This window comes from Coffea arabica, chromosome 5e (assembly GCF_036785885.1).
Source record: "Coffea arabica cultivar ET-39 chromosome 5e, Coffea Arabica ET-39 HiFi, whole genome shotgun sequence".
NCBI classification, from domain to species: Eukaryota; Viridiplantae; Streptophyta; class Magnoliopsida; order Gentianales; family Rubiaceae; genus Coffea; species Coffea arabica.
In genome coordinates, this window is record NC_092318.1 from 32967465 (window position 1) to 32980468 (window position 13004).

A 13004-nucleotide genomic window follows, 5' to 3' on the forward strand; every position below is an offset into this window, starting at 1 on the left:
TCTCGAGTTTATTTCACTAGTGCACTAAATCTCCAATACACTTATATTCATATAAATATTATTCACTCTTAATTGTTCCAAAATGATGGTCTAAAGTCTCTCAGTTAAATCGCGCGTGTGAAAACGCGTATTCCCAATTTAAGAGAGATAAAGCGAAACTTCTAAGAAATTCTTATAACGATAGTACTACTAACTATCACTTGAGTATTTCAACATAAAATTACCTATTTTAGAACTATTTTACAAGTCTCCAATTTTTCAAACTTATTGTACTCTCAATCGGTTAAAATTTCCAAACACGTTTTCACTATTTTCACTAAACGAGCTTTCAAAAATTAATTTTTGAAACAAGTCACTTTAAAAATATAATGGAGCTATAATTCCATGTAATTGGGTCTAAAAAGGTTAGAAAATAATATTCGAGACAAACAGGCAATTAAATATATAAATAAACTCGTAACAGGAGTTTAAAATAAATGAATTTTGCGAGTCCTCACGACTTTTCTTAATCTACTATTGATCATTCTTATTTTTCCAAAATTAATACACTCTCAATTCAAATGTAGTCTTGAAAAATGGGTACTCGTTGTTCTGAACTAAACGAGTTTTCGAAAAGTAACTTTTCTAACAAAACGCTTTAAAAACATAAGAGAGGCGTTTTTCCATATAAATGGATTTTAAATAGTCGAATTAAATAATTAATTAATCCAGTAAAATAAAATAAAATAAGAAAATTTTTCGGGTCCTCACATTTGGAGTTGGCTTTTATCAGTAGTGTTGGTCAATTGTAGAAGCAGATTTGGTAGAGGTGGTCACGAATTTCTTCAAAGGGGCATAACAACCGTGAGCTTTTATTAGTATGTTGATAGTACTGGTCCCAAAAGTAGTGGGAGCTACCAGCTAGAGAGAATTTAGACCAATTAGCTTATGCAACGTGTGAGGACCCATAATTTTCTTAATTTCTAGGTTTTATTTTCTTTTAATTGCACGTTTTTCCACATTTTCTTTATTCGGAAAAGTTAAAAATAATTTTTATGAGTAAATATGGTTTTTAAATCATTTTTCTAGTATAAGTTAGTTTATAAGGTTTTAAGAGTGTATACCGGATGTGGGATCCACTAGTGCGGTAAGTTTGATAAAATTCGGCCAATTAGGTTAAATTGTGTATACCGGGTTTAATTTATCAGGTGTTAAGAGATAATTAGAAGTTACCTAGATGGATTATCATTGGAGAGACAAAAGGATAGAGTTGCATTAAATAAGGGTGACAAGTGTCACCTTGTGATTTATTCTTGACTTTGACCATCTTACTTACCTTTACCAATTAACCAAAATTGACTAACAATTCATCACTTACTTCATCCTCTTGGCCAAACATCTTGGAGAGAAAAGAAAGAAAAACCTTCAACATATTCCTTCCAAAACTTGCTCCAATCTTCAAATCTAACCGATAAAACTTCAAATCACTCCATAGAAACCCTTAGCTAGGTGGTATTGAAGTAGTTGGTGAAGTGGGTTGGAAGAAAATGGTGCTAAGTAGCTTCCTTTCTTGAGGTTGCAAGGTGAGTAGCTAAGGAATTCCATCTTTGGTCTTGATAATGTTAAATTAATGACTTGTGTTGGTTAAAGATGTGATTTGGTGGAAGATTTCTTGACTTTTGGTAGAGATTGGTGAATTTTTATATTTATTCTTGAATTTTCTGTTTTATATGTTTAATATTGTGTGGTCATGGATGATGACTTGGGATAGTCTAGAATGAAGCTATAGTGCGTAAATTGTAGCTAATTGCGGAAAATTTCCACTTTGTGCGGAAAATTCCAGATTAGGGTTTCAGTTTTGCCCGGTACTATTTGGATAGGAAGAAGGCTGAATTAGCCTTAGCTAAAAAAATGAAAGTTGTAGGAAATGATGTTTTATAACTGCCTGTAAAATTTCAGCCCAATCCGACCTCCGTATCCTGTGAAAAGACAGAATTACCCCTGCTGCCCTGTTTCTGTCAAAAATGATAATCAGCCTCTGTAAGTGGTTAGTTTGACCAGGAATATTACTGAATTGATTGTCGATGTCTTCTGAAGAATTATAGCCTTGTATCTTAGCTTTCAAATGGCTTTGGAATTACCTGAATCGGAGTTGTGTGTGCTGAGATATGCTTGAATGAATCAGGACTGCTAGTTGAATTTCACAGTAAGCTTCGAACTAAAAAATCTGGGGTTGTTTTGGTAAATTTGACCTAGTTAGGGTGAGAACTGAACTAAGTAGTCTTCATCAAAGTTATAACCCTCTGTCTTAGCTTCGAAACGGTATATCGTTCACTTCAATCCAATAAGCATAGTTTCGATTATGTCTAATACGCTAAGTAGCGGTGAATCTGCCTTTTTGGTTTCCTAGCTTAAAGCTCATTTCCGGTCATTTTCCTAGCTAAATCTTGTACTTGAATGCCTTTGAGCCTATTGAACGGCTATTGTGATGAATTTATATTGTGTATGACTTTGGGATTGATTGAGGAAAATAATGAAGCCATAAGTGGCTGGAAAATAGGTAAATACAGAGGGCATGCTGTCCAAAATTTTAGGGCTACGCGATTCCTTCAATTGAGTTGATCTTAGTAAAAATGAAGGGTTTTGAGGGTTGTTTGTAACCCTAGGACCAACTGTTATCTTTTTACGCAAAACTCACATTTTATTTTTCTGTACTAGTACTGAACCTTAAAAGGCATACGACATGTAGTCGAGTCTCATTTATACATTCCATTTACTGGATTTGTGGATGTGCGAACTATAACTGTTTTATCTTGATTATTTTAGGATTTCTTGGCGATTAAAGCCATTTTGGGTAAAAACCTTTTGAAGTATCTGTACTGGAACCGGTGAGTGTACCACTCCCCTCATTTGCTGCTTAACTTGGTTTCTGCCCCTGCAATCTGTGATTTAAGTGACTGCACTATCTGTTTATTCTGTTTGAGACGAGGGTGTACTTTATCACACTCGTTCTCTTGTCTGTTCATATGCCTATTTATTGTGTGAAATCTGTTATTTGTATCTGAGACTGTTCGGACGTCGTTTGGAGGCTGGTATCCAACGACCTTTCTGTGACCTCTGAGCTCAACACCTGTGGCTAGTTATTCGAGTTGAGCCGGCAAGGGTCTGGTCAATTAGATAACGAACCGCAGTAGTCTGTTCTAGGAATCTTTGGGTATTGAGACCCTTGATTCCGATATACTCGAGTATTACCACTTCTGTTCGGCGTTCGGGCCCGGTAGGGGTATGTTTGGTGGACGAAAATTGGTGTAAAGTGGGGTCTACGGATATGTTGGTTCTATTTACGTTGACGGAGAGTCAACGGGTTGATCAAGTACTACAAATAGAAATTTGGCTCCTGAGACCCACCTGTATCCTTTCTATCTATGGTGTTGTTTATTTCCTTATTTGGTTTGCATATGTGACTAATTGAATATGAAATTCCATGATTCCTACTCGCTATTATTTTGGTACCTCATTGATCGTAAGCTCACCCCCTTCCCGTTATCTTTGTTTTCCTTACAGGGAACCACACTTTGAACCGTGATTTTGAGAAAATGATTGAGCTAGTGTAAACGTTCTTTTGTTAGCTCTTGTGTAATCAGAACCCTAATTGTCTTTTACTTAAGTATCACGCTTTTAATTGTAAAGTTTTCAATGTATATATATAAGTGTTTTATCATGTACCGTAAGTGTATTAATTTGAGATGGTACCTTTGCGTTTGTTGGGATGCTACTTGTAACCATTGGACGATCGGACGAGTGCGGCATTTGATTGATTGATTGTTCTCTTGGGTATTCGTTTGTGCGCTATATCGGGTTTATGTGATTCGACTCCGTAGTCCTGGCGAGAGTTGGGCAAGCGATCCGCCGAACCCTTTGGTTCGCCTTAGGGTGAGATGAGCTGTCACACAACGTTTGCTCCAAAATTATATCCAAAGTTTTGGCTAACAGAATTAATGGTCTTCTGTCGCATCTTATTCTCAGTGGCAGACAGGGTTTGTTCTTGGTAGAAGTATATCTGATAATATACTAGTCGCCCAGGAGCTTGCATTAGACATGGATAAGAGGTTGAATCATCCAAATGTCATGTTGAAACTAGACATGGAGAAGGCGTATGACTAGGTGGAGTGGTCATTTTTTATTTTTATGCTCTGTTCTTTCAGTTTCCTAGAATGAGGGATTGATCTACTATTTCATACCCTGTCAATTCATGGTTCTCAGTCCTAATAAATGGTGAGCCTGCGGGTTTCTTTCGGTCTACGCGAGGGGTACATCAAGGAGATCATTTATCTCCAGCTCTTTTCCTGCTAATTGCAGAATATTTGGGAAGGGGACTTCAACATGTGTTCCTACAAAATGAGAGAAGATATTATGGGTCTACAGGTGTACGTGTTTCGTCTTTAGCATTTGCGAATGATATACTGGTTATGTTCTAGAGACTGCCTAGAGGCAGTGCAAGGGGTTTTTCAAGATTATCAATTTTTTTCGGGATAGAAGATTAACTCCCAAAAGAGTTCATTTATTACTTCGAAGCATGCAACGGAGGAGCAGACTTTGCCAGTGTCATCTATATTGGGATTCTAGCAACAGAATAACCTGTTTACGTACCTAGGGGCTCCTATCATGTGTGGCAAATAACTTTGTGTCTACTATGATGGGGTTTTAAGTAAAATGAAGATAAGGCTACACCATTGGAGTACGAGGTTACTTTAAACTAGTTCTCCTGAGACAAGTTTTATCTTCTATTCTGATGTATCTGATATAGGTTCTTAAACCTTCGAAAGAAGTTTTGGTGAAGATAGGAAGAATGTGCAATGGTTTTCTATCGGATAGGAATGTGTCAGAACACAAAAAGCATTGGACTTCCTGGAAGAAAGTTTGTTACCCAGTGGAGGAGGGGGGTTAGGAATGCGACACCTGGAGGATATGATTGATGCTTTTTTGTGTAAGCTTTGGTAGTGACTAAGTGAGAATAACTCGATATGGGCTTCATTTATGCATGCTAAGTTTATTAAAGGGTTGTTAAAGGGCATCACCCTTCGATAGTTGTGATTGAGCGTCCTTCTTCGCTTTAGAGGTAGTTGATGGAAGTAAGGGATTTTATTGAGAGTTGAACGCAGTGGTGCTTAGGGCGAGGATTCATAGATTTTTGGCACGATCATTGGTTGTCTGACTCTCTATTAGTGGAAATAGTTCGTAATTCTATGGGGTGAATGGCAGGGAAGCGGGTAAGTTAACTAGCCTTGTGCCAATGAACCTGGTGTCCACGATTATGGAATTACAACTAGATCCTTCACTAGAGGAATGTACGGTATGGAAACCATCTGCTAATGGCTATTTTTCGGTTAAAACTGCATGGGATGAATGGAGGCAAAAATGACATACTATAGTGTTGAACAAGATCATTTGGAGCTCTGCTCTCCCTCTCAAAGTGTCATTTTTTGCTTGGGGTATGATGCGTAATTACATCCCATTAGAATCGATCTTTAGGCTATGCGACATACAATTAGCATCTAGATGTCCTTGTTGTTTTCAATCGGAAGAAGATGTCATGCATGTATTTGTATGGGGCTCGGTGGCAGTATCGGTTTGGGAACACTTTTAAAAATATTTTGGAATATTAGATACTCGGTCAGCAAACAAATTTTCCAAGGTGATGTCATGGTATCTCTCAGTGCAGTCGAGATCGAAATGTCATATTAGAACAATGCTTCCTTTTGTCATTTGCTAGTGCATATAGAAGCAATAGTATTTGGCAATGTTTCAAGAGGTAGCGTTCTCTTTAGCACATGTCATCTGGTTGGTGGAGGATTTTATGGAGCAGCTTGGTAGGGCTAAAGGACTACGACTTTCACAAGTTCAGAGGGATTTGGATTGTGTGTCGGCATGATTTGCCATTCATCCGACCAAATCTTATAGACATTTTATTGTTACCTGGATTAGGCTCCCTGAAGGCTATTTAAAACTTAACACGGATGCGAGAGTTAGAGGGGGTAGGGCAGTAGGGGGCGAGCTAGTGCGCAATCATGAAGGGGAGCTAGTCTTCACCTTTTACAAGGAATTTGGGAAGATGGAGGTTATCCTAGCAGAAGCATGGCTCTTAGATATGGTCTTCAATTATGTGTGGAAGGACAAATGTCCAACTTGGGGGTTGAGGTGGACTCGAAAGTGTTGGTAAGGCTAATACGAGTGAATTCCTTAGTTGGGTAGCCTTTATGTAATATGATCAAGGATATCCGCTAATTACTAAAGAGTCTTCGAGCTATTATTAGTCATGTATAGAAAGGCGAACTCGTCGGCCAATAGGCTGGCTGGGTTGCAGGATACGAGCAGATTCTTTTCATGTCTTTCTATAGTTTCTTTGGATGTCAGACGGTCTATTATAAACTCTCAAATGCGTTTGGAGCTTTGGAACACCTGATGGATGATTCAGAAGGGGATGGAGAAGAACTTACAGTGGACCGTTTGTTAAAATCATCGCTACGGTGTCTAAGGGCAAGCAATTTGATGCGTAAGAATTCATGTCATAATGTAGGAAAGCTGGCTGTTTTGCTGGAGGATATGAGGAGTTTCCAGCTTGAACTAAATGTGAAATTGCGACATTCGGAGTTGCTGGAAGATGTCTGCCCCTAGTCAGCTGCTTTAGATGAGAAGGATATAGCTTTAATCAATAGATTGGTGTCAAAGGATAAGCAAGTAGCTACGAAAAAGAGGTACGGCAGGCCACGCAAGGGGGAAAGAAATGTGCAGGTTCAAATGTCGTAAACTTGTCACACTCTACGTTCCCATGTTAGATCCAATTAATCTGTTGGTTTGGAATATAAAAAGGGCTTCCCGTTGAGATTTTGTGCGTTATTTGCGGAAGTTATGTCAGGAAAATTCTGTTCGTGTGCTGATTCTCATAGAACCTATGTTTGATATAGCCTAGATGGAGGAAATGCATAGGATGTTACACTTTAACCATTCATCCAATTTTATTGGGGGAAAAATTTGGTGTTTTTGGTTGGATGTTGTGCGCATCAATGCTAATCAGATGATCCATGCTCAAGTTTCTTTTGCCTCCGAGGCTTCTTTTTGGCTGCCGGGGATATATGCAAAGTGTACACGAGTGGGATGACGCCTCCTTTGGGAAGCAATAGAGAATATTGCATCGTCTATTTCCTCCAATCAGTCGTGGATGGCAGTGGGGGATTATAATGTTATTTCCACTGTGGAGGAATGAGAAGGCTGAGCCCCGGCAAATGCCTGAAACATGGAGAAGTTTAATACATCCATGTTCAAGTGTGGGCTCTCGTCTCTCAATTTTGATAGTCCTCATTTTACATGGACTAATGGTTTTGTCTGGCAGCATTTGGATCGAGCCTTAGTGAATGAAAAATGGATGGTGGCTTATTCGATTTTGAGGGTATCCCACCTGGCAAGAGGATGTTTGGACCATGCTCCTTTGGTGATTAAGTGTGCAAGTGCTATTATGGTGCATCCTATTTTCGTTTCCTCAATGTTTGGCAGTGGCATCCTCAATTTCTAGAGGTTGTTTTGGAGGCATGGGCTCAAGACGTCCGAGGAGTAGGGATGATTAAGTTTTATGGTAAGCTAATGGTAGTACAAAAGAGGTTGAAGTGGTGGAATCATGAGGTTTTTGGTAATGTGTCATTTAACGTAAAGATGGCTGAGTAATTGCTAAAGCAAAGGGAGGCAAAATTTGATTCCTACTGGGATGAAGGGGCTAAGGTTCATCTCCATGAAGCCAAAGTGTACTATAATATGGAGTTTTCTATGGAGTCCGTACTATGGCGTTAAAAAGTGAGGATTAAGTGGTTTCGGGAAGGAGACGCCAACACTGCATTCTTTCATTCCATGATCCGACAACGACAAAATTCCAATTTCATTTATCATATTAAGCGAGATGATGGAGGGTGGCATGAGGATTTACAAGACATAAAGAACTCAACAGTTTCCTTCGTCGCGGGGTTATTCTCCTCGAACTGGCAGCGGGTACCATGTATTGCTCTCCCTTTCGACGTCCCCAGGGTTACTATTAATGACAATGAGATGATGAAAGCTCCACCCAAAATAGAGTAGATCCGCAATATTGTTTTCAAATTGGATGTTGATAGTGCTCCGGGTCCTGATGAGTTTGGTGCAGGTTTTTACTAGTGTTGTTGGAATATTATTAAAGAGGATATCGTTATGGCAGAGCAGGATTTCTTCAAAGGGATGGAGCAATCGAAGGGATGGACTAGCCCTCTTTTGGTCCTCCTACCTAAAGTGGAGGGTGCGTCTCATTGGCAGGAATTTAGACCTATTAGCTTCTGCAATGTGAGCTCTAAAGTAATTTCAAAGATTCTGGTTAATAGGATAAACAGGATCCTCCCGTAAATTATCTCGCAATGGCAAATAGGGTTTGTTCCAGGGCGCAGGATCCTGGATAACATTTTACTGGCTCAGAAGCTGCTCAATGACCTGGATAGGAAATTGGTTTAGTCAAACTTAATATTGAAATTGGACATAGAAAAGGCGTATGATAGGATTGACTGGTCCTTTTTGCTTTTTATGCTCAAACAGTTTGGTTTTGAGAAAGAAGTGGATCTGCTTCTTCGGATATTCTCTAATTCTTGATTATCGGTGTTAGTCAATGGGGAACCTTTCATTTTTTTAAGTCCTTCCAGGATGTGTGACAGGGTGACCTGCTTTCTCCCGTGCTATTTTTATTTGTGACAGAGTTTCTTGGGAGGGGAATAAAATAGCTATTAGACTTTAAAGAAAGTCATTACTTTGTGTCGGCTGGCTCGCGAATCCCATAATTAGCTTTTGTAGACGACACAATTATATTCTCCCGCTACTCGTCTAATGCTTTGACATCGATTAGGGATTTCTTGCATCTTTATCAATCCTATTTAGGACAAAAGGTGAATGTGGGTAACTGTGACAGCCACACCTCTCCTCAGGGCGAACCCTAAGAATTAGCGAACTATCTGTCCAACTCTCGTCGGGACTCAGTCGACTAATGAGTTAGCAATTCGAGAAAACTAACAAAATATCTTCGAAGTAAATGGTACAAACCATAATGAAAATATAACTGCCACGCCAGTTTCCCAACTTAGAATATAGAGCTAAAAGTCAAACTTATAACTCCAAACTTAATTTACATAGTATGCGGCAAACTTACAAATTCAAGTTTACAAGAGTCAAACGTAAAATCTTCTAAACAAAATGTTACAATCCAAAATACAAGTTCAAGATAAGTGTTAAGGTTATGAAAGTTCTTGACCACAATTCCATCCCAGATCTGCTAAGGAAAACAAAAGGAGTGGGGTAAGCTAAAACTCAGTGAGATTCCAAATAAACATGTAAGCACATAACCAATTAGAGACGTAATATAAATAAGTGAACGCAGTACAATACTAGAACAAGTTAATCACAATTCAATTCAAGGATACGGGTGGCTTCCAAAAGCCAAATCCACTTGAGCTTGATTGTATCGAAAATCCGTTGACTCTCTGTCAACGTTGGCAAACCAAAGAATTTAATGTCCGTAGAACATCACTTACTCCAATTTTCATCCACCAGTCAACCTCCTTATCAGGCCCGAGCACCTCAAACAGTATAATTAGGTAATACTCGAGTATACCAGATTTCAGTAAACAGTCCTTAGGGTTCATCAGCCTTCTCGACCAAGCCCTTGCTGGTTCGATAGAACCGACTCACCTATGAGGTTGGGTACCCAAACAGTCATAGTAGTTGATGGGATGTCACCCAAACAACTCACACACAGTCAAATATAGAGAAATCACATCTTATAATAGCAGTATACAGAGTCTCAGTGGAATCAAAGGAGGTCGAGTGTGATACAATACATGCTCGTCTCAAATTTGTCAAAACAAATGTTTAGATTAACCAGTCATAGATCAAGTATTCAGATATTTCATATAGACAGGTAACATGCAATGGAACACTCACCTGTTAAGAAATACAGAGCTTATACGTCAAATTCCTTGGTTACGCTCACCTCCGTTTCCCAGTCCTAGGGCAACGAGTGAAATTATTAACAATCTAGGTTCATTTTCCAACCCAAACATAAGTTCATTTGGTGACCAAGTGGGTTGTTAATCGACTCAATTTACCATGCAAGTTAGGCCCAAATGTAAGAACAGGTCATAAGAAAAGGAGTTCGACAAGTGCAAGAAAGTTGAGCAAAAGAAAAGTCTTATTCAAATTCAAAAGTGTCTTCGCGGAAAAACAGTCATGCACGCGCAGTCTCGGAAAAATGGCCGTAACTCACTGTAGAAAAGTCAGAATCATGTGCCGTTAGTGGCGTTGGAAACTAGACTCGAAGGGCTTTGCAACGGTTTAAAATGTAAACTCTAGTTCCTCTCTTATCAACACCACTAGTCCGGAGAAGATGACTGATTTTCCTGTCCAAATCAGCTCGATACAATGACAAAGTTTACCCCATTCCTCCTTTCTAACCTCATTCATTTTGGCTCAAATTCATCCAATTCAATTCCTTAAAGTTCATAATATAGGGGTCAAGTTAAATAGCACCATTTAAGCTTTAAATTCGATACACAAAATGAGGAAATGAACCATGACAGTCCGGCCAACAAGGAAGAACCAAAAACAGTCCGCTATCTTGTCCAAAACAACTACTTTACTTGCTCCATTTCACCTCAACTCACACATAAGCTTAGTCCAATGTTTAACCAAGTTTTCTTAAGCTTAATTAAGGTTCAGTAAGTCACAAAAATCAAGGAAAAACCTCCACTCCATGGCTGGGCAGCAAAGAGAAAGAAAATAGTCCCCAAGTTTACATTCAACTCCAACCTCCATCTTTTCATTATTGTTAACTTAAACAACATTCCAAGAATTATCTCTAACTTTAAGAGGGTCCATAACATGTTAATACCTCAAGGAAAACTATAAAAAAAGCTTAGACAAAATATCAAACACATGCCATGCCATACAATCAACCCTACTTCCACTTGTTTAACTTAAGGAATTTAACCACAAATAACATCAACTCAACTTCTAGTTTGCCATCAAAACCTCAAACACTTGATATAACACAATAAAGCTAAGATTTAAGGATCATTACCTTTCTTAAGTGAAGCTTGAATCACCGAAAAGTCCACCAAACAAGAGCTCCAAGCTTGAATCACACACAAGCCTTGAAGATAGTTCACTCAACCAACTAGGGTTCCCTCTCTTTTGGTTTTTGTTCAAAGTTCAAGCTAAGCTTTTCAAGCAAGAAAATGGAATTTTTCTTCTTCTCTTGGATGCTTAAGATGGCCGGCCATAAGAAGGAGAAAATGGAGCCAACAAGGTTTAAATTCTTCTAATTTCCTTGATCAAATAAGTTGAATGGTTAAGGCCTTGCCACTTGTCTCAATCTTGGCTATTCTTCCTTTAAACTTAGCCAAATCATGTTTCTTCCCTCCAAGTATTACAAATGTCTAATTAACACCCTTAAACTATCACATAAAGTCTCAAACACAATTAAAAGGATATTTGATCGTAGTGTATATGGTGAAATAAAATGATGCCAATTCAAGAAGATGTTACAATTCATATAAAAGGTAATGCAATACAATGCAAGGAAATGTTTTAATTGATTTAATCTTAGGACAAGGCAAGTGATTTAGGAGAATTTATATTTTTAAGTGAGGGTTCTCACAGTAATAGTTTTTCCCTATCATCTAGAGTGACAGAAGCTTAATTGAATTTAGTACGGTCAGTGCTCGGGTTTAAGGAGCAACGATTGCTTTTCACCTACTTGGGGATTCTGTTAGTCAGGGGCAGGGTTATTTGTGCCATGTTTGATGGCCTTTTATCTTGATTATGGCACAAGTTGTTCCATTGGAGCCCGAAACTGCTATCCATGGTTGGCAAGATAGTCCTCCTATGCCATGTCCTAAGCTCTGTTCCGTTGTATTGGCTCCAAGTGTTCTAGCCTCCGATGGCTGCGTTATCGGCATTGGGAAGGCTTTGCAACGCATTTCTTTAGGATGGTCCTTTTGAGGCTAAGAGTGTTCACTGGGCATCGTGGGAGAAAGTGTGCTTTCCAGTAGAAGGAGGATTAGGCATCCGCTCGTTTGACTCAATGACAAAGGCGTTCTCCTGTAAGCTCTGGTGGAAGTTGAGGGAAAATGAATCGGTTTGGGCGAAGTTCATGCACAGTAAGTATATAAAAGGAGCTCATCCCTCGGTAGTTACAATCGATCGGCCGTCAATTATGTGGCGTCGCTTGTTGGAGATTAGGGAAGTTGCCGAAAGGAACATTTGTTGATGCTTGGGCAAGTGGCTTGTGGATTTTTGGAATGATAGGTGGTGTACTGAGGTCCCCTTGGCTAGGCTGGTGCCGGGCGTAGAGAGCCCTCTATTATTAGTAGGAGAATTATATAGGTCTAATGGATGGAATAAGCAGCTGCTTCGTCTGTTGCTACTAGAGTGCACGGTGTCCAGGATATTATAGTTGCGAGTCTTCCCGACGCATCGGGACTAGTTGATATGGGCTGCATCATCTTCAAGGGATTTCTCTGTTTTCTCAGCTTGGGAGCAGCTTCGTTTGAAAAACAATTTGTCGACTATTGATGCCCTGGTATGGAGTCCAGTGATCCTTTAAAAATTTCCTTCTTTGGGTGGAGGTTGCTGCGGAAATGGCTTCCATTGGATGATCTCCTTCAGCGACGGGGACTGGGGCTAGGGCTAGCTTCTAGGTGTTGTTGTTGTGGAAATGCTATAGAAATGGGAAACTATTTATTTGCAGTACGATCCGTTGCATCAGAGGTATGGCAGTACTTTGGTAATCCCTTCGGAATTCCTCTCCAGGGCAGGGGGGTTAATGCGAGATTTGTCAGTTGATTTTTCTCACATTACTTTGTATCACGGAACCATTTTCAGGTTATTATTCCTCTCCTGATTGTGTAGTTTACTTGGAGGTCACGGAATAACACTCGCTTTGAGGGCTCGGCCATGTCCTCTGA